We start from the raw sequence: 20,120 nt of genomic DNA on the forward strand, positions 1-20,120 counted from the left end.
ATCAATAAATATTAAACATGATAATAATTATGTATAGGGCCGTTCAGTTATAACATAAAACAACTTACTTATACACATGTAAGTTTTAACTTATACTCAAGTTGTAACTGAATGTAACCCTATTTAAGGTTTTAACTTTTAGGTAACCCAAGTTTTCTTTACGAAAAATAGATAAACTTTGGTTTAAATGTAAATAGAATGTAATTGGTTTCATTTGTTGTCTTTTAAATGATTGCCCAAAAAATTACTTTTAAACTGTAGTTAATCTATTTTTTAGGGCTACTAAAGTTTTTGAAATGTTATAACACAAAGTTATTTAGTAATATTTAAATGTATTTTTTTTACGACAAGGTGCAAAAGATGTTTCAAAAACGGAAGTAAACGATCAAATGAATTCGTGGATTCGTAAATTGTACGACCGAAAAAAATCAGGTGGTGCGAGGATTGATTATGCATGCCACTCGGAACTTTGGGACAAAGGCAGTGATGCAAATTTTTCACCTTGAAAATAAATTTAGCTTGAATGAAATAACAAACACATTTCAGTTTGCATTTGATTAAAACAATTTAAATAGCTTTAATCATACGTCGATTGCAATTGCAATCTTTTTAATACATTAAAAATAAACAAATTTAAGAAATTTTATGTTAACAATGACCTAACTAACTGCGTGCTAGTTACAAGTAGCGTTTATAATTCACTGAACCTAATAAAATATATCGTCGGATAAATGCTGGCTAAACTGCTTTGGGCCAATGTATGCCCGGCGGCCATCAAGGAATCGGCCCAACGCTGGATGCCAACGTTGGGCCAACGTTACAAGAAGCATTAGGCCAACGCTGGTGTGTTAGCTGGGTTACCATCACTTAATAGTTCGCCCTTGTAACTAACTTTCAAAGCTCTTAATCGTGACTCAACCCTTTTCTGAACATGCCCAACAAATTCACATTTTATAATTTTATATCCTGGATATGGGTCTGCATCAAATATATCTTTAAATGATTTACTATCACCATCACCTCTATATTTTGTTTATCGTAAACTGTTTATTTGGACAGAACTTTTAAACATTAAAAGGACACCAGTTGACTCGATTGCTCCAGCACTTCTTTTATGGTTAATGCTACAGTTATGTGAAGCATGCAATATATTATAGGCAGACGATTCTTTTTTTAACTCCCAGTATTTGTAACCTTTACAGTTTTAGGACAGTGTTTGGGTATCGACAGTAAATAAAAAATATATGAGCTAATTTTTTCTTTGCAGAAATGTCATGCTTTATTTGTAATTTTTTGCATTGACAACATGGACAAGTCCCAATAAAATTGATAAAATCTCTAAGTATATTAGTATTCATAAAAACATAGCATTCAGAGTCATTTTTAATTGTACTATGGGAAGCTATAGAGTCCATTTTTATTTTTTTCGCAGACGCTGATTTGTTTTGAAAAGTGGATGTTGTTGCTTTATCTATATCTGTATATTTGCTTTCACTAGAAGTTTGTACTGTAATTAAGTTAACTGGATGTCTCTTTGCTTTCGACTTGTTTCTTCTATCAGATGATCCCATATTAAAGTCGTAATATAAATAAATGCTTAGAAAAATCCACCAAAAAAACACACACCTATCTTGATCATTAAAATGCTTTCCGCTCAACTATGTTTAAAACTGTGTAAAGTTATGGATTTTAGAGCAAAAACAAAGTGGATAGCAGTTTGTATAAACATCCACTGTGTCCTTACTAAGAAAATATTCACCTATTAGGGTTATCTAAGAGTCCTACATGGTCGCTATGAGCGTTGCTAGGCGCTGAAATTTGACTACCTTAAAACAAAGTGTCATTTTAGGTATTTATAACTTTTTTTTACAAAAACAAATTTCTTTTTTGAAGTCTTTGATATTTAAACTATTTAAAAAGTATGTTTGTGAAAAATCGAAAATATGAAAATTATTTAGAGATGTACCACCTTAACCCAATTAAAAGTAGATAGTGTAAATCTAACTTTACATGAATACAATTTCTTAGATCAAATACATATACAAAAAATTTCCAGATCGATTGATTTAGAAAAGTAAACATAACTTTTGATACCAAACTGAAATTACTAAAGTGCTTCTAGACAAAATTATCTCCTTAATCGAGCAGCAACCGCTTGGAATGAATTACCGGTGGAGGTACTAACTTCTCATAGCTTAAATTAGTTTAAAAACAAACTTGACAAACACCTACAAAAGAGCTATGAATAAAGCAACTCGTTTTTGTAAATGGCTGTTTTAGGGTGTAAATCACACTAGCTGTATTAATTCAGTCACAGCTTTACTACAAAAACAAAAAACAAAACCTTCCAAGTATTATTATTAGATAATGTATTAAGTATTGTTTTAAGAATTTCTTTGCGTATTAGTGAACTTATTGCTTTTCAAACCTATTGACTTCATGACGCAATTTTATGAGATTCAAATTAATTTGTTCTTTAAAATAATTTTTCACTTACAACTTAAACAATTTACTTTCATTAAATGTTAAACATTAAACTTTTTGTAAATGTTACTTACAAAATATGTACTATTTTAATTTGTCTTCATGTTATTTATTTAGTGTAATGATTAAACTTTTTATACTTATTAAAACGTATTATATTTAAAAAAATATTATTAATAATTTTTTTATTATTAATAATAATTATTAATAATTTTTTTATTATTAATCTACTCTTATTGTTATTTTATTAAGCAAAGAATGCAAAAAATGAATTTTAGAGAAACCTAGTTTTTTGAGCAAAATAATGCCTAAAGCTTTTATACCAATATATCAGCAACATTCAAAATACAAGCAACCGTATCCGATAACTTCAAGATAAAAATGGTTTTATCTGTAACAATCTTTTTAATATTACTAATAATTTATTTAAATTTGGTTGTGGGATAACTGTAAAAATTTTACTGTTTATTTAATTAATCTAAAATTAAAATTTTGCAATTATGCAAAATTTTAATGTTATTTTAATGTCAGGTTTACTTTTCTTTATCTTTGAAACCAGCTTTATTTTTTCTAACTTTCTTTTTTTAAATAAGTTTTTTAAATAAAACAAAAATAAAGTTTATGTTTCATAAATAAACATTTAGATAAACTATAGGTTTTGTGTTTCTTTGTTAAATTTTTTTATTTTTATTTTTTAATCAAACTTTATCAGACATTTCTTTGTAATTTTATCTTGGCTATTGTAAATATATGAAGCAAAATTAAGAATCATATATCTTCTAATTAAACAAAGTTTAACAAGACCCTTCTGTTTTTTAATTTTTAAGCAACCAAGATACTTTAAGTTTTTTGAAAAATAATGTTTAGTTGTCAATACAACTGAATATAAAGAAAATTTGTTATACAAATGTTCCAAAGTTTTTTGTAATTACCTTAGATAAATGGTGCTCACCTAAGCGTACAAATTTATTCTTTCAAGTTAGTACGTTAAAAGAGCGGCAAAAAGAAAAGTTTTTAAAAATTAAATATAATTATAAAATTTTATTTCTACATAAGTTAGGACTATTTGCTTATTAAACTAGTTTTACTTTGTAAAAATTATTTTAACTTGTACACAATTGATCTAATGGTGAATATAATTGACTGCAAAAAAAATAATCGTACAGTTCAAAAATAATGTCAAATTGATCGAATTCAATAGAAATTAATATCGATTGGAGCCTCCTTTAGCCTTGATGGCCTCAGCTAGATGATTTGGCATTGAGTTAACTAAACTTTGGACCTCTTCTGTTGTTATATTATCCAATGCGCTCATTATTGCTTCTTTCAAGTTGTCTATTCCACCTAAATGCTCGGTCGTCAATTTTTCGGTCCAAAATATTCAACAAATTTTCTATTAGATTTATGTCCGGACTTTGAAGCGGCCATTTCAAAACATTGATATTATTTGTTTCAAAGAATAACTTCCTTTACTCGATTGTTAAGAAGCATAATCTGATTGGAACTGTTGCTAGTGTGGCTGAAAGAAGACAAAAACGCGAGACCACCAGTGCAATTGATCGAAATATCATCATTAATGTGAAGAAAATTATATTTATTTCGGCAGCTAAATCAGCTTTAACAATTCAAGAAGATCACAACATCATAGTGACTCCTCAAACAATCAAAAATTAAATTAGAGAACAAGGATATATAGGTAGAGTAGTTTGAAAAAAACCATATTTAGCTTTTAAACAAATGAAACGTTGATGGGAAATTGTAAAGAAGTACAAAAAAATTCCGATATCATATTGGAAAAAAATTTTGTGGTTAACTGAGTCAAAATACAACCTTATCTCTTATTATTATAAATTGAATTATTTACAAGAAAGTGTTAAGCATAGAGGAGGAAATGTGTTGGTTTAGCGTATTACGAGTCGAATAGGAGTGGGGAAATTTACATTTATTGATGACTTGAACAAATGCTTCAATGTTTTGTAAAATTATCATAGCCAACTTGCAACCATCTTTAAAAAAATTAAGAATCGGAAACGATTTCATACTCCAGCTATGTAAGATTATTCGTATGAATCTTTACCTAAAAAATTAATAGCAGTTACTCTATATAAGATCAGTCATATGAATCTTTATCTAAAAGAATAACAGCAGTAACATTATATAAAATTAGTCATATAAATCTTTTCTTGAAAGATTAGAAAAATTGTTTAAAAAAAAAGACTTTGAAGTTAGCTGCAGCATAAATCAAATGTGTTACGTATTTAACTACATTAACATATAATAACTTGTTTTAACAGCTCTTAAATTAAAAAAAAAAATGATAAGGGTAATTTAAATTTAATATAATATGGAAACTTTTTTATATGAAATATTAACTTAGGACAGCTAGTAAATGGAATTAAATAAATGGTATACTAGTGTTGTGACGGAATTTCTTAACTGAAGGTTTTAGAGGTGGATGCAAGGTTATTTAGTAATTGATATAGCTAACTTCTAGTCACAGAGCCAACTTCAAACATTTTTATACTTTAACTTAAGTCAAAAAAGTTTATTAAATATTTTTATAAGCAATATTTATATACCGTATAACTTAAACTAAATTTAGATATCTATTCGTGTGATAATTTTATATTTAATATATTTATCATCTAGTTTTCAAAATTATAATTATATGGTGGTTACAAAAATGGTATTTATGGATTATTTTATAATTTTAAAATAGTGTTTACAAAGTAAATGAAAATTGAAATAAAGATTGGATAACTGCAACTTAAATAATATTTGTTTTGCGAAATATATTTATACTTTTTTTTTAAGTTTTATATTTAATTTTCATTAATTTAAATTTAAACTTTAAAAAATGTTATAAATAAGTTTTGTTGGTGTATTATTTTTATTATCGAAAGTTAGTTTGATTATATAAGTTTTAAATTTGAGAACTTTTGGATCAAATTTTTGTATTTAATAGTAATTATAATATGAGTTAAACTTTTTAAATTTCATTTCAAATTTTAAAAAAAACTTGGAACTGATATATGAAGTTCATAATATCAATCAATCAATATATTTCGATAAAAAGCGTTACAATCGAGGTCATTCACAAATAATTAAAAACTAATCTTAAGTAAATACTATGAAAATAGTATTAATATTACAAATAATAATAATAATAATACTAATAATAATAATAATAATAATGATAAATTAAAAATTAAAAGAATTGTAAGAAAATTATATAATAATAAACCAATATCATAATAATAAACAAATAACAATTGAATATTATGCACAGACAGGAAAGTTACAATTATATACTGACAAAATGTAACAATCAACCATGTAGCTAAAACAATTACTGCAAAAAAAAGTAACATTGATTTAATAAATATAATAATGTTTTAACATTACTTATTAATTTTGTTTGCTTCACCGGAGAGAACTCTCATGTGAAGCAAGCTTTTTACACTTAGGGGTCGTCCATAAATTACGTCACGCAATTTTCGATCGTTTTGACCTTCTCCCCCCTCTCTCTTGCTACAAAATCGTAACACTTTAGTAGCAAGTTTTGAATGACTCGTCACAAAACAACTAACCTCCCCCCCCCTCCCTCTTTAAGCGTGAATTAAATTATAAACGACCCCTTAAAATCTAACTTAAAACCAAAAATAAAATAATAGTTTTTTATTAGACTCGATGAGTTTAGTTTTGAAACACAAATCTTTTTTAAGTATTTACACCTTTATATACTTTTATATTTTATATCATTTACAAACTATATTTTATATACTATATTTTTTATATAATTTGATTTTTATATGCTTTATTTTTTATATACTATATTTTATAAATTAATAAATCTATATTCTTTAAATCGTAAATTGAATTAAATTTTAACGTTAAATATCAAAACGTTTTTTTGCAAGTTAAAATTTTAAAAAATATATTTAATAGAGTTATAAAATAAAAGGTCACTTTAGACTCAAAAACTTTTCACAAACAGGTATTTTCAAACATCTTTCTTTTGTTGCAACAATAGAATTTCTTTTATTGATGTCAATCTCTATAAAATTATTTCTGGTCGTAAGTCCATAAACTAATGTGGTATGTGAATCATAACCAATAACCTCCATTACTTGAATTGGAAGAACTAAATAAATAAATTTTAGGTTTCTTTAATATTATTTTTATTAACTATGACAATGATTCTACGGCATATTAATTTTTTTGAAAAAACTTACAACTGATAACTCCTGACGATATTTCACGCTGATAACTAGGGCTAGATTGTCTAAAGAATGTTAGGTTGATTTTAATTTTATAAAAAGTATATGATTTCACCTGTTTAAATAGTAAAAAATATTGATTGTTTCTTCTGTTTTAATTTTTTCAAAAAGTCGCCTCTTTTTTTAATGCTTTGTAAAAAAAGAAAAAAGAAATTATATTTTAACTTGGTGGAACTTAATGTGTAAATTACAAACAACATTTAATCTACCTCCTTTGCATGGTCTGACATACAAACTGATGAGTTTCAGAAAGCAATGATGTTCCACTTGGTTGTTTGTAATTCCATGTTGGAATTACAAACAACCAAGTTATCCTATTCACAGCTAATAAAGATAATAAATAAAGATATATTATTAAAAGATTTATTTGAACAAAGCTAAATCTTTATGTCTTAATTATATCCTCCTAATATTTGTCCCACTTGTTAGAAAAAAAAAACAAGTAATTATGGTGAAACTGAAGCTTTGGATTTTGTCGTTGTTCAATTATTATATTTTCTCTTTAACACCCGGCAATAAATCGCGAGGTTAGAATTATTTTGTTCTAACTCCATGTTTTTCTGAACTGAGAAAATCAAATTCAAAATTTTAAAAGGACCTGTAGACCACTTAAACATAAAAGACGTAAACAAATTAGATTCATATTAATTTCCCATATTTGCTACCACAGTTTAAAAGTAAATACTTCAAAAGATATAATGTGCAGGTATCTGAATTACCACACCCTGATTTGGAGATTTATTTTATAAAATACAATATTATTTTTTTCTATCTCCATTTTTTATATAAAAATATAATACAATATAGTATTTTGTATATATATTGTATACATTGTAGCAAGGTAAAGAACTGTTTGGCATATCTCTGTTTTATTGGAATAAAATCCTACTTTAACTAGTAAAAAAACTTTATAAATGCAATATTTATAAAGTTTAATTATCTAAAGTATGTACCAAGATTTTTACATAAAAATAAAACTTTGGTTGAAATAAGCTCCAAGAACATATTATCCAAAATACATTTCACAGTGAAATGAATTTCAAAGATTAAATTCAGCAAGGTAAGCAAATCTGGTTAATTCATTAAAAACAACAATTTCAATAAGAAGCCCATTTAACACCATAACATAAACATGAAAATTTTGACATTAAAATAAGTTATTTTAAAATACTATTATAAAATGTTATGTCTACAGCAGGCATATACTTGAACATACTTTGAAGGTCCTTAGCTCTATCATTAGAAATTTGAGCACACTTGTTTAAGACAGAAGCCATTGATACAACTGCAATAGGTCTTGCCACAGCTAATGAAGATCGTGGATTGTTACAAAAACGCTTAATTCGTACTTCTGAACAAACATCAGTAAATGACTTTCTGTAGTATATATGATCTGAAAACTCTGCCCTGTAAACCAGATGCTTTATTTGGGTATAGGAAACAAGGTTATAACTAAAATAGCCTGCAATAGCTGAAAAATGCTTAAAACCAAATCTTTTCATTTGGTAGACAGAAAAAGGATTTCTCTTTTGAATATTAGCAATTGCTCTGATTAAACCAAGTGGACTAAATATTTCAAGAGGAGCTAGTGCTCTATCAATTTAACTATGTATATTGTCAACCTCCTGTATACTAGAAAGCCCTGATTCACAGAACTTTTGCTCTATTACCCTGATTTTTGGGTAACATATCAAAAACTCACGTATAGCAATGGACATGTGACTATTTCTATTTTGATGCACGCAGGAATCAAACCATAGTATGAGTTTGTTAACATCTGGGTGGTCAGCAATTATCTTCTCTAGCAAGCATGTTACACTACTTGCAAGGTCATTTCCTGCAAGACCAGAAATGCCTTCATGCCAAAGCATACAATAACCTTTTTTATTTAGGGAGCAATGCCCAGTTAAATTATAAGCTGAGAGTTTACGTTTGTAAAAAAATGCTCCTATGTTTGATTTTGGTAAACTTATTACATTTTCAAGGTCAATGCATACTACAGCTACATTTTTATCCTTAAATTTGCGGTCTTTTTCACGTTCTGCTCGATTTTCATTCTTCAACATTACATGTTTGGAAAATTTTTGTGTTTGCTTCTCAGTTGGATTTACTACATTATGGTATTCATAACATGTATCACATAAATCAGTTTTTGGCTTTTGAAATTCGATGTTAAAGTCATGCTCAAATATGAATCTATACATATGCTTCTTTACAGGGGCAATATTCTTTTCTTTGCAATAGGTAGAGTAAAGTTCATGCATTTTATTAAGATTTAAAAAAGCTTCAAAATTTTCTTTTTTTGTTCTTTTACGACAGTAGTGTGATGGTACACGTGGAAATTCATTGATATGATCTTTAACACTTTGTTTTAATCTTTGATCAACAACCTTTTTGGTGTGTTTCCCCCATTTTGAAAAGGCTGGGCTTCCAGTAGCATCATTCTTGTTTTCATGATGATAATAAACTCTTCTACTACTTATATTTAAAGTAGTGAGGTAAAATTCTTTACAAACTCGAGTTTGCAAATTACCAACAAAAAAGTTGTAATAAAATGAATTTATTTTTTGCGAATTTTCATTAATGGTTCGAGGACGTTTCTTCTGGAGTCGTTCAGTAGTTTGCTGCAGAAATGCTTTTTTTGGGTATCATCCATAGACCAAAAATCAGAAAATATATGTGCTCGTTCTTCATCACTGATATGTTGTCTACATTTAAATTTACAAGAATTTAAACAATCTTTTCTTGTGGTTACAGACTTGCATGAAACATTTTCTCCTTTTCTATTTTTATAAGCTTGACCAGATTGTCTCAACTGCTTTCTCACATTCTGTATCCAAGTTTTAGGTGCTGACTTTCGTTTCCTAGTTTGGCCTCCATATGGGGGCAGACGACTAGCTGATGATATTACAAGTGCACCATTCGGATATCCAAGAATAGTCAGATCAGTTTCTAAAAAAAAAAAAAGATATACATAATAATAAACAAATAACAATAATACCCAAACCATGAACAATATATATATAAGAAAGTTCAAATGTAATAACTATGATCTATGAAAAAAAAACATTATGTATATATATATATATATATATATATATATATATATATATATATATATATATATATATATATATATATATACATATTTTACCTTCAACGTTTTGTTGTAATTTTTCAACAAAAAAATCTACCGCGGCTGCCATTGATTTTAACGACTTTCAAATATAAAACAGATAAAACAGAGATAGCACATTATAATTTTAATTTATAAACTGCATTAAGGAGGTGGAACAAAATGCAATGTCAGGTATATTAAGAAGTAATTTATTTTTTACTGATTTGGTAGTAAAAAATAAATATTTTAACTATAAAAAGAAAAAAAATTTATCTAACTCAAATTTTTTGATTTGTGGAGATAGAACAAAATAATTCTAACCTCGCGAAATTACATGTAAAATAAATTATACTAAAATATTCACCAATTAAATTATCAAATAAGCAAATCCCAGTTGCAAGTATCAAAAGCTTTATTTGCATCTAAACTGCACATTTATAAAGGCAATGTAATTTTATAAATTTGCTTCAAGCAAACAAAAATGTACGCTTGCAGTAGTACCTCTTATGAAAAATAAAAACGTAACAGTAAACATCGATAAGGTAAACATTTTTAAATTTAATTTACCTTAACAAAAACTATACAATCTCAAAATAGAATTAGGAACTTCAATAAATTATTTAGTAAGAAAAAGATGCAGATTTAAAAGACAGAAAATTTTTTTTTTCAAAAAACTTTTTTCTTTAAGGAAAATTAAACAACAGTAAAGGGAGCCGTTTATGCCAAACAAAATACCCACAGTCCTTTATAAAATATTCATTTGAATACTCCTGAAAATTCAATGAATAACATATATTTCTTATTAAACATTAATGTAGAAAATGTGTATGCATTAATATATATGTATGTTTATATTACTTTTATTTTAGATCAGTAGAAATATACTACAGTTTCATGTTCTTCTGAAGACAATTTTAGCATTAAGTAAAATTTATATGTATTTAAAAAAGAATTATGTATGTGTTTATATAAAAGTAAATATATTTGCTTTTATATAAAGACAGACAATATGTAAACGGGGCTCGGTGATTAGACAGTTTATATCTTTTTCTTACTTCGACCACATCAAACGGCAAAGAAAAAGGAAGATTATTTGCATAATTTTAAGCAAAAAATTTAGGACAAAATAGATTATTTTTCTTTCTTTGAAAGATGTTTAGTAAGATTTTTATAATTTTATAGCATAAAATGAAATTGAGATTAAGGTTAAGTTAAATAAAAATTTCACAGTTTCAATTTTTTTCGCGTGAAGGACTGGTTGCAATAGCTCCAATTTAAATGTAAATAAAATTCGAATTATTACACAACACTTATCCAAAAAAAGGCTTGTTTAAAAACATTATAGATGTTATGTTACATAAATCAGTTAATTACTCTAATTTCAAAACTTTTTAAATATTCTTTCTCAATACATTCATCGCAATTAATTTGATGTTGTGAAATTGCATTTAATTGTTTTTCTCTTTATTTATTTTAAAAAGTTCATTTCGACTTCAAAACAAATGAAAAAGTTTTTTATCTTATTTAAAAATATGTAACACATATCTTAGAGTAAAAAAATCATGTCCTGTTTTTGAAAGCATGATTCAGGGTAACAAAGGCAGAAAATACGCTGTAGAAAAAGTTGTAAAAGAATACAAGAAAAAACGTACACTTGAAGAGTTCGGCTTCGATAAAGTTAAAAAAAAAGGCATCTAATAACTCTCCAAGTATACACAGATTGGTTCAAAATTGGCCAATATTTAGTCAAAAATCGGTCGAAAATGGATTAAACCTTTGGCGACCTATTATTGACTAAATATTGACGCTTGCATTCAAATGTATCCCAGCCGGCATCTCTACGTTGTTTAAACGTTGATATTTGGTTAAAGCGTTGTTTCAACGTTGTTTAACTATGTCTCAACGTTAAAACAACGTTAAGATTTAAACGTTGTCTATTTAACGTTTTTTCAACGTTAAATCAACGTTGACAAAAAAACTTAATAAAAAAACCGTCTGTTGAATTGGTGCTTAAGGTAAAAATAGTTAAAGCGAAAAAGTAATAAAGCAATATTTTAGTATAATTTGCTAAACAGAGGGTGTTTATGTTTGAAATTTTGAATTTTCAAAAACATTTTATTTAGTATTCAAATTTCTACTTGTTCTTACGACAAAAGAAATTAATGGCTTATTTAAGAAACTGGCGAAAATGCCACTCTAATGTTCTAGCTCTGGCAGAATCATCTTCTAGTAGTGAAGAAGAGAAAGTCGAAAAAAATAATGACAATTTAAAATTTACACAGAATATCAGTTAAGTAGAAGTTGACAAAAATTCGGAAAGCGATTATGAGTGTGAAGAATTTCTTTATGATTATTTGTCTTTAAGTGACAATGACACTGTGTTTTTCTCAGAAGAAATTGAAAAAAACGATGTTTCTTTTAATCATAAACTGGCGAAATAGAAGTAGAGCACTGCTGTTTACATGAATAAGTAAACGAGCTGTTAGCTATACTGATAGCAGAAGCTTTATGCTATCTGCAGAAACAGCTTTTTGTATACCAGTCTCAAGACCAAAATAACAGTATTGACCACCACACTTGCTTTCGACAGTAACTGATTTTAGAGCCTGAAGCAAAGTTTTTTTATCTTTCAGTGAGGATGAGAAAAAAGGAAACAAAGTGCCAAAGTTAGATATTGTTGATAAGTTCTCGATGTCTGAAGGCAGTATGTTATTAATTATTTTTTAGTGAATTTTTGTTTAATTTTATTAGGTTTGTAAAAATATTCAACAAAAGTTGTTTTGTGAAAATATTTTAAGTTATAGAGTTTCAAAAGAGAGTGTTATATTTTCTTACTGATATAAGAAATCCCAAACACAGTGACAAAGCCTAATTATAATAGTGAATTAATAAGCCAAATAAGTTTTATATTGTCAGTAGCTAAATTTGTCAAAGCGGACAAGATATTAGATGAAGAAAAACACACAATCATCAGGAGTGAGTTTTAATAAGTATTTTATTAAATTGTTATATCATTTAGTTTCAGAACTTTTTTTAATTTTATGTCTACAGCTTTATGTCAAAACTTATAAAAACTTATAACTTTATATATTAGAACAATGGGTTCTTATTTGGTAGTATAATTTCAATGGTTTAAGGGCAATTAATTTTAAATGTCTACAGTTTCATTTTCATTAATATGATTATAATTCATTATGAGCGAGGTTAGGCAATTTTTACAATCAGATTCTATTCCTGGTGTTAACTTGTTATTCAGGTCAGAACTGATTTTTTTTTTCTTGTTATACTAACAGAAGTTTACCAGACTATATGGTGCTATGAAAGGTATACCTTTATAAGATATATAAAACTTTTTTATTTTTATTTACAGCTTCTTCTATTGAATACGATGAAGCGACTGAAACTTTAATTGATAGCATTTTGTCTGACTTCTTAAAATACTCTCCATTTCGAAAAGGTGGCGGAAAAGAAAGGAAATTAGATTGATTGTTATAAATGTTTACATATATTTCAATAAAGAAATATTTTCTTGATGTCTACTAATTTTTTTTTTTCAGTGTTAATTCAACATTACCAAAAATTTCAGCTATGAAAAAACGTAGGATTGAGTTGATGTTTAAGTAAAATAAGAAAAGCCTAACTGATATAATATTTTTATTTTTAATAAAAGCAAAAATACTGATGATGTGGTATTGAAAACTGGTATTAATATTATTGTTTTTTAAATGAAGATGTGTAAAAAATAAGTTACAAGTTATTATTTGGTCTTTAAAATTGTTTGAATGATAATTTATTATTTATTGAGACGTTTTTTTTTTTAATTTTTATTGCTTTTATATTATCAATCAAACTAAGTTATTGTTGTGTGATATTTTATAATGAACTTTATATTATATTTTGTATTAATAATGAATATTATCTATTTTTGTTCAATATTCCGTATTACTCTTATGTAGTTAATTATGTTTTAGCAACCTGGGATTCCTTCATTATTTTCCTTTGATGCCTTGAGTTATTTAAACATAATATATTCAGAACTATGCAGATTAATAGAATAATAAATATATTCATAAAAATGAATTTAAAATATAATAAATTTATAAAATAAAGAAAATCTTATCTTTGCTAATAATGTCTACTAATATTATTGTTTAGCAAGTATCATGGTTATAAATTGTCAAGATTTAGCTAGTTTAACTAGGCCTGTTAGTACACTTACATTATGGTTTCTTCGTTTTTTTACTAGTTCATATAATATTTTCAAAATCAAATATGTGGAAAGGAGCTGTTTGGAATAAAGATTTACAAGGAGAAGAAGGTGTAATTTTGTTTAATTAATTTTGTAATAAAACTGTCTGTTGGCCTCCAGGTACCAAAGCATTGACTACTCTAAAATGCTGAAAAGCATTGGCTTAAGTTTCCACAAATTAAAACTAAATTCTCTTCAGGTATTACATTTATATATTACAATTATTATTATTTTTTAAATAATTTTGTTAGGAAGAGTTATTTTGTTGATACAAAATAAATAACTATTCATATAACTATTTCAATTCTACAGAAAGCAAACAGGATTGTGAAAAGTTTAAATTTACAACTACAAAAGAAAAATGTTATAATGCGAATGTCTATTTACGAAAAAAGAAAACATAAACAAAGAGAATTTGCTAAGTAGGTATTAGTTTTATGTGCTTGGATTTTATAAATTACAATTTCTATACCTAAAAATAAAAATGTTTCTGTAATTTATACCATAAATTAGTAATTATATTTTACAGGTTCAGTTATCAAAGATTTAGATGAAGTGTCAATGCACCTGACCTCCAGTTGTTCATTGATCAAATCTATAGGTATATATATATATATATATATATATATATATATATATATATATATATATATATATATATATATATATATATATATATATATATATATATATATATATATATATATATATATAAACAACTTTTAAATGTATTCTACAAAATAGAGTGCTCAATGTTCTTAAAAGAACAGAGCAATTGTGTATTAGTAGAAAATCACTTAACAAAATTTTTTTTTCATTTTACACTGTTTCATCAAGAAAGACTCATCATTTCTGATGAGTCTTTATTGATGAAACTCAGTGTAAAATGAAAAAAATATTTCGTTAAGTGATTTTCTACTAATATATATATATATATATATATATATATATATATATATATATATATATATATATATATATATATATATATATATATATATATATATATATATTCCCCTGAAAGTGCAAGGGATTATTAAAAATTGCTTTAGCAAATGCATGCTATTTAACATGAAAAATGACATTATTGACCTCTGTCCAAGCCCCATAAGTGTAACAGCATGGACGTTAAACCTAAATTAAAACAAAAAAAATCCTCTATATTAGGTGCAAAATCTCCTCTAAAATCCTATTTTTCGTAAGTTTAACGTTATTTCAACGTTGTTTGCCGGCTGGGATATTTCAAACTTTTTAAAAAATACGTTTACTAAACGTTGATCTAACGTTTAGAATATCAACCTACAATAGTCAATATTGTAAACCTTTAATTGACCTTAAACGTCAACATTTATAGATTTAAAATCTACACTTTAAATCTTTTAACATAAACGTTTATTAAACGTATATCAATATTATCGTTTATAATATTGGCAAATATAAGTTGTTATTCTAAACGTTTAATCGACGTTTAATAAACGTTTATTATATTATAATATAGTAAAATAACCCATTGGTAAGAAGACTCGGATAACAGCTTAGGTCACGTGGATTGGCATAATTAAAACTAAATAAAATACTAATTAAAAATTATTTTTCATTAGCTAAATAATTAAATTAGACTTGAATGAGTTTTCAAGATTCACTTCCAACTGAAAGCAAAACGACTGATTGATAAATAATAAACGAGTGTCGGGTGTCCTATTTTAATTTATGGAAGATAAAAAGCTTTTCTTGCGACAATCTACTGTCCTAAATACCAACAAATTAATGGACAACGATGTTTTAGAAAATATTGATGAAAATTAAGAAATTATTGGCGACATTAAAACAGTTAAAAAATATGAGTTGCTGGTCTCTTGTTATGAAAGTCGTGGTGCAAGAACTTTTTTCGTAAGTTTTATAAACAGTTTAAATTCATTTTATTAACGCTAGCATGATTGTGTAACAGCAGGTATTAATCGTTACATTAATCAAGAGGTTTAGTAACTAAATAATTGTTTTTTTTATTTTAGATGCATTTTAGTTTACTTGAGTTACATTTGCTAAAGAAAATTGGTGGAACAGAGCGGAGAAAGCCACTACATATGTTATGTTGCAACGTTACTAATTTTTTAATGTCATTAATAAACAGGATAGTACAGGAAATTTCGGAAATTTCCATTCAGAAAATCCTCTATATGTTAAGTTGTTCTGTGTAATTCCAATTTTAATTTTTGAATTTACATTTAACATGCTGACTATTTTACCCTAGTTTCTTGCAGTTACAAATCAGGTTACAAAATCCGACGATCAGGATACGAAGGTAGAAGTTAATGTTGTTCAGGTGTATGATAAACAAGTGGTAGATAATATTCTAGATAGGTTTTTGATGTTACATAAACCAAAGAAAACAGTGATCCAAAATATTTCTTTATGAGTTTATCAATTTTATGGGTAATCTTTGACTTAATCTTAACGAAAACTTTTATTTTCTGCTAATGAGATAAAATTTAAAAAATATTTGACAGAAAATGTTACTATAAAATTTCCACTGCAAAAAGATTGATCATTTAACTTTTTTTAGTTATCAAAACATAAACAAGTATAGGGCACAATCATTTTTTCTCTAAATCCCCACTATATGAAAACGTTTTATATATATTTATAACTTTATATATAGCTTCATAAAGTACAGTATAAGTAGTATAGTATAAAAGTTTATAAACATATTATAAGTTATAAAAAATATAAAAATAAGACCTTCTATAACTAAATTTTATCTATAAATTCCATTACTTTTATAACTATATCTTATTTATAAATATCAAAAGCTATAGGGGAGGATGGGTAGGAGTGAGTAACATTTTTTTTAAAACATTAATAACAAAGAAACTAAAAGTGAAAAAAAAAGGATAAGGACCCTAAAGTAGATTGGTGTAATGACTTTCTAATAGAAATAAAAAAAAATTCTTCATCTCTGACTAGTGATAAAGAAAAACTTAATCAGAAAGAAAAATGCAAAGTCCTAGCAAATCTCTAACTAAATAATGTTAAAGAAGAGTTAATTGAAGAAATTCGTCTCTAGATTAGTGATCGGAAAATTTCGGTTTCGGCCGAAAATTTGCTTTTAACCGAAACCGAAATTTCGGTTTCGATAGTTTTTTAAGTTTCGCTTCAATCCGAAATTTCGGTTTGAAGTTGAACCGAAATTTCGGTTCAACTTCAAACCAAAAACCGTAATTCAAAAAGCATTATTAAAATAATAATTAATTTTTTTCAAATTTAACTTTGTTGATAGATTTTTAATTAATTTTTTATATATAAATATTATATATTATTATACCTATCTAATATATTTATTTTTTTAATTTATAAAGTTATGCATATTTTATAATTATAAACGCTTATAATCTAATTCTATTATTTATTCTATAAACGTCGTTCATATAAAATGTAAACGTTTTTTTTTTCTGTAACAAATTTTAATGAAAACATTGTAGCGTTTTTATAAAAAATTTAATTTGTTTTAATGAAATTTTGTTGACATTTTAAAATTTATTTTTTTAATTAATTACAAGTTAACATTTTACATTATATTCTTAATTATTAATTTACATCATTTCATTTATAACAACAAATCAACTCTTAATAAAACAAATATCAAAAGAGCATTGTTTAAACACGTATTTCTTACTTTTAAAAAATTTCGGTTGTGCCGAAATTTCGGTTTGAATTTCTGTAAAAGTTTTGCCGAAATTTCGGTTTCGGTTTCGGTTGAGAAATGCCGCAACCAAAATGAATCCCAAAATTCATTTCGGTCGATCACTACTCTAGATGTTCTGAAGCAATCAAATACTTTAGGACAATTAGAATCTCTTTTTTCAATCAAGTTGCTCAACGAAATCTACCAGAAAGGTATTCAGTCAATATTTCCTTCAATCTGCTTTATGCTTCGCATTTTTAACACAATTCTGGTTTAAGTAGCTGAAAGAGAGCGTTTCAGCTTGCTCTCATAAAATCCAAATTGCGATCAACACAGACTAAAGGACGCTTTAGTAACGTTATTATGGTGATTTCAATTAAAAACAACCTTGCCAAGACTTTATCATATGAAAATGTCATCTCTAGTGTCGCAGAGAAGAAATCCAGCAAAGTGAAAGAAAAATAAAGATGTTAGTGTCATACGACTAGCCTTCATAGTTAACATTTTATAAATTTCATTAATTCCATTCATTTTAAATTTTATTTGTATTTTTGTTTTATCATATATAACTAAATAAAAATATAAAGTGATTTTGTGCAGCGATAGTTAATGCAAAAAAAAATTATTGCTTACATTAAATTGTTATGTGATAGTAGACATACGGACGATAAACAGTGAAATTTATGTTTCAATATACCTAGGAATCCAAGGTTTGGGGCACCGAACAAAATTTGGGGCACCGAACAAAATTTGACCCTGGGCACCACATAGTCTCTGTGCGGGTCTGACACACAAACTTATGATAATTTAATAAAGTAACAGATAATATAAAATAATATAATTTTTTAATTAAAATTTCAAATGCCATTAATTTACTATATTTTCATTCATATGATTTTCACAACAAAATGAACAACAATAAATTTTTTGTATTTTTTATATCTGTAATTTAAAGAACTTTTGCTTAAACTAAAAACCTCAGTATTTGTATATTCATATATTGTTTTTTCAATAAAAGTCAAGCAAACTTACATATTGCAACACAAAAAAAAATTCTACCTGTGGAAATTGATCCTTTAAGAGATATCAAAACTACTTGATTTTTAATTTTAACAACAGGTTCTTCACAAAAATAATTCTAGTTAAAATCGACAGCGATTGAAGCGCTTCTTTTTTTTTTAACCACACTTTTATCATAAACAAAATTAACTGAAAATGTTACATACATATTTCTAGTGAGCTTTCTCACCTAAAAAATAATTACAAACATTATAGAGAGATTAGTCAGTTTCAATTTTTTCTGGAGTGGATATTTATTTACAGTATTAATATTATTCTTTAATCATTATATTCATAAATACATATTTATTGGCTGCAATTTGATCATCATTAACATAAGTAAACTTAACATAAAAAATTGACTTACCTCGAATAAAAGAGTTAAAGTAAGCATTATAATGAGTTTTATATTTATTTTTAGTTTTTTTAAATACATTTGCAATTATTCTTTAAATCATAACAAATATAATGATCAACCATTTTTATTTGCAATAGTTTAAAATAATTTTTGCAATTTCTTAATAAAAATACTTTTAAAAAAAATCATTTAATCCGAATATACCGCAGTCTGTGGGTTAAACAAAAAAACTCTGAAAATATTTGACCTAATCTATTTAAGAAAATTGTTAATGAAGATAAACTGATGCTAAATTTTCGTATATCTAAAAAACATTACCCATCTAATTGTGTCCCATTTTGTTATTTTCATTAATAAAAAAGAAAGCGTAAAGTTCTTAGTCAAATTTTTTTTTGCGGTTATGATAAGACCTTAAGGATATTTTGGAGCACCTAAATAACTAATAAAAAAAGTGTTTAAAAAATATTTTGTTTAAAAGGTACAAGTTCTGTTATACACAAGGTCCATATAAATGACTGCTATTATGTTTGATATACCTGTGTATTTAAAGTAGTATTAGAGGTTCATGAAGCCATTACTTATCATCTTGGAACAATAATATCTAATCTTCAAAAAATCAAAACTGAAACACAAAACAGAATTTCAGAAGTTGAAACAAAATTTTATATGCCTCAAGCTTTTAGTTTTAGAAATAGAAATCATATTCTGATACAAAAGTATTTAGAATCATCAAAAGTATTTCATTTACAAAAGATTTCATTCTACTTATGTTCAAGTAATATGTGACTCCAAAGGCATCCTAATGGATGTAGACTGCAATTGGCGTGGGCCTCCTCATGACACAAATTGTTTTAAATTCAACATTTAACCAAATAACAGTTTCGAACTTA

The 20,120-nt window shown here is 26.1% G+C and overlaps 1 long non-coding RNA gene across 1 annotated transcript; it reads right to left on the reverse strand.

The window, feature by feature from the left end:
• Positions 1 to 3,505: 3,505 nt before the first annotated feature.
• LOC136091329 (uncharacterized) lies at positions 3,506 to 19,058 on the reverse strand. The gene is made up of 4 exons (XR_010643907.1): positions 18,873 to 19,058; positions 6,720 to 6,769; positions 6,454 to 6,628; positions 3,506 to 4,561 (listed from the first exon to the last, which is right to left on the reverse strand). It is a non-coding gene; the product is annotated as an uncharacterized LOC136091329 (long non-coding RNA).
• Between the last annotated feature and the right edge of the window lie 1,062 nt (positions 19,059 to 20,120).

Source organism: Hydra vulgaris, chromosome 15 (assembly GCF_038396675.1).
Source record: "Hydra vulgaris chromosome 15, alternate assembly HydraT2T_AEP".
NCBI classification, from domain to species: domain Eukaryota; kingdom Metazoa; phylum Cnidaria; class Hydrozoa; order Anthoathecata; family Hydridae; genus Hydra; species Hydra vulgaris.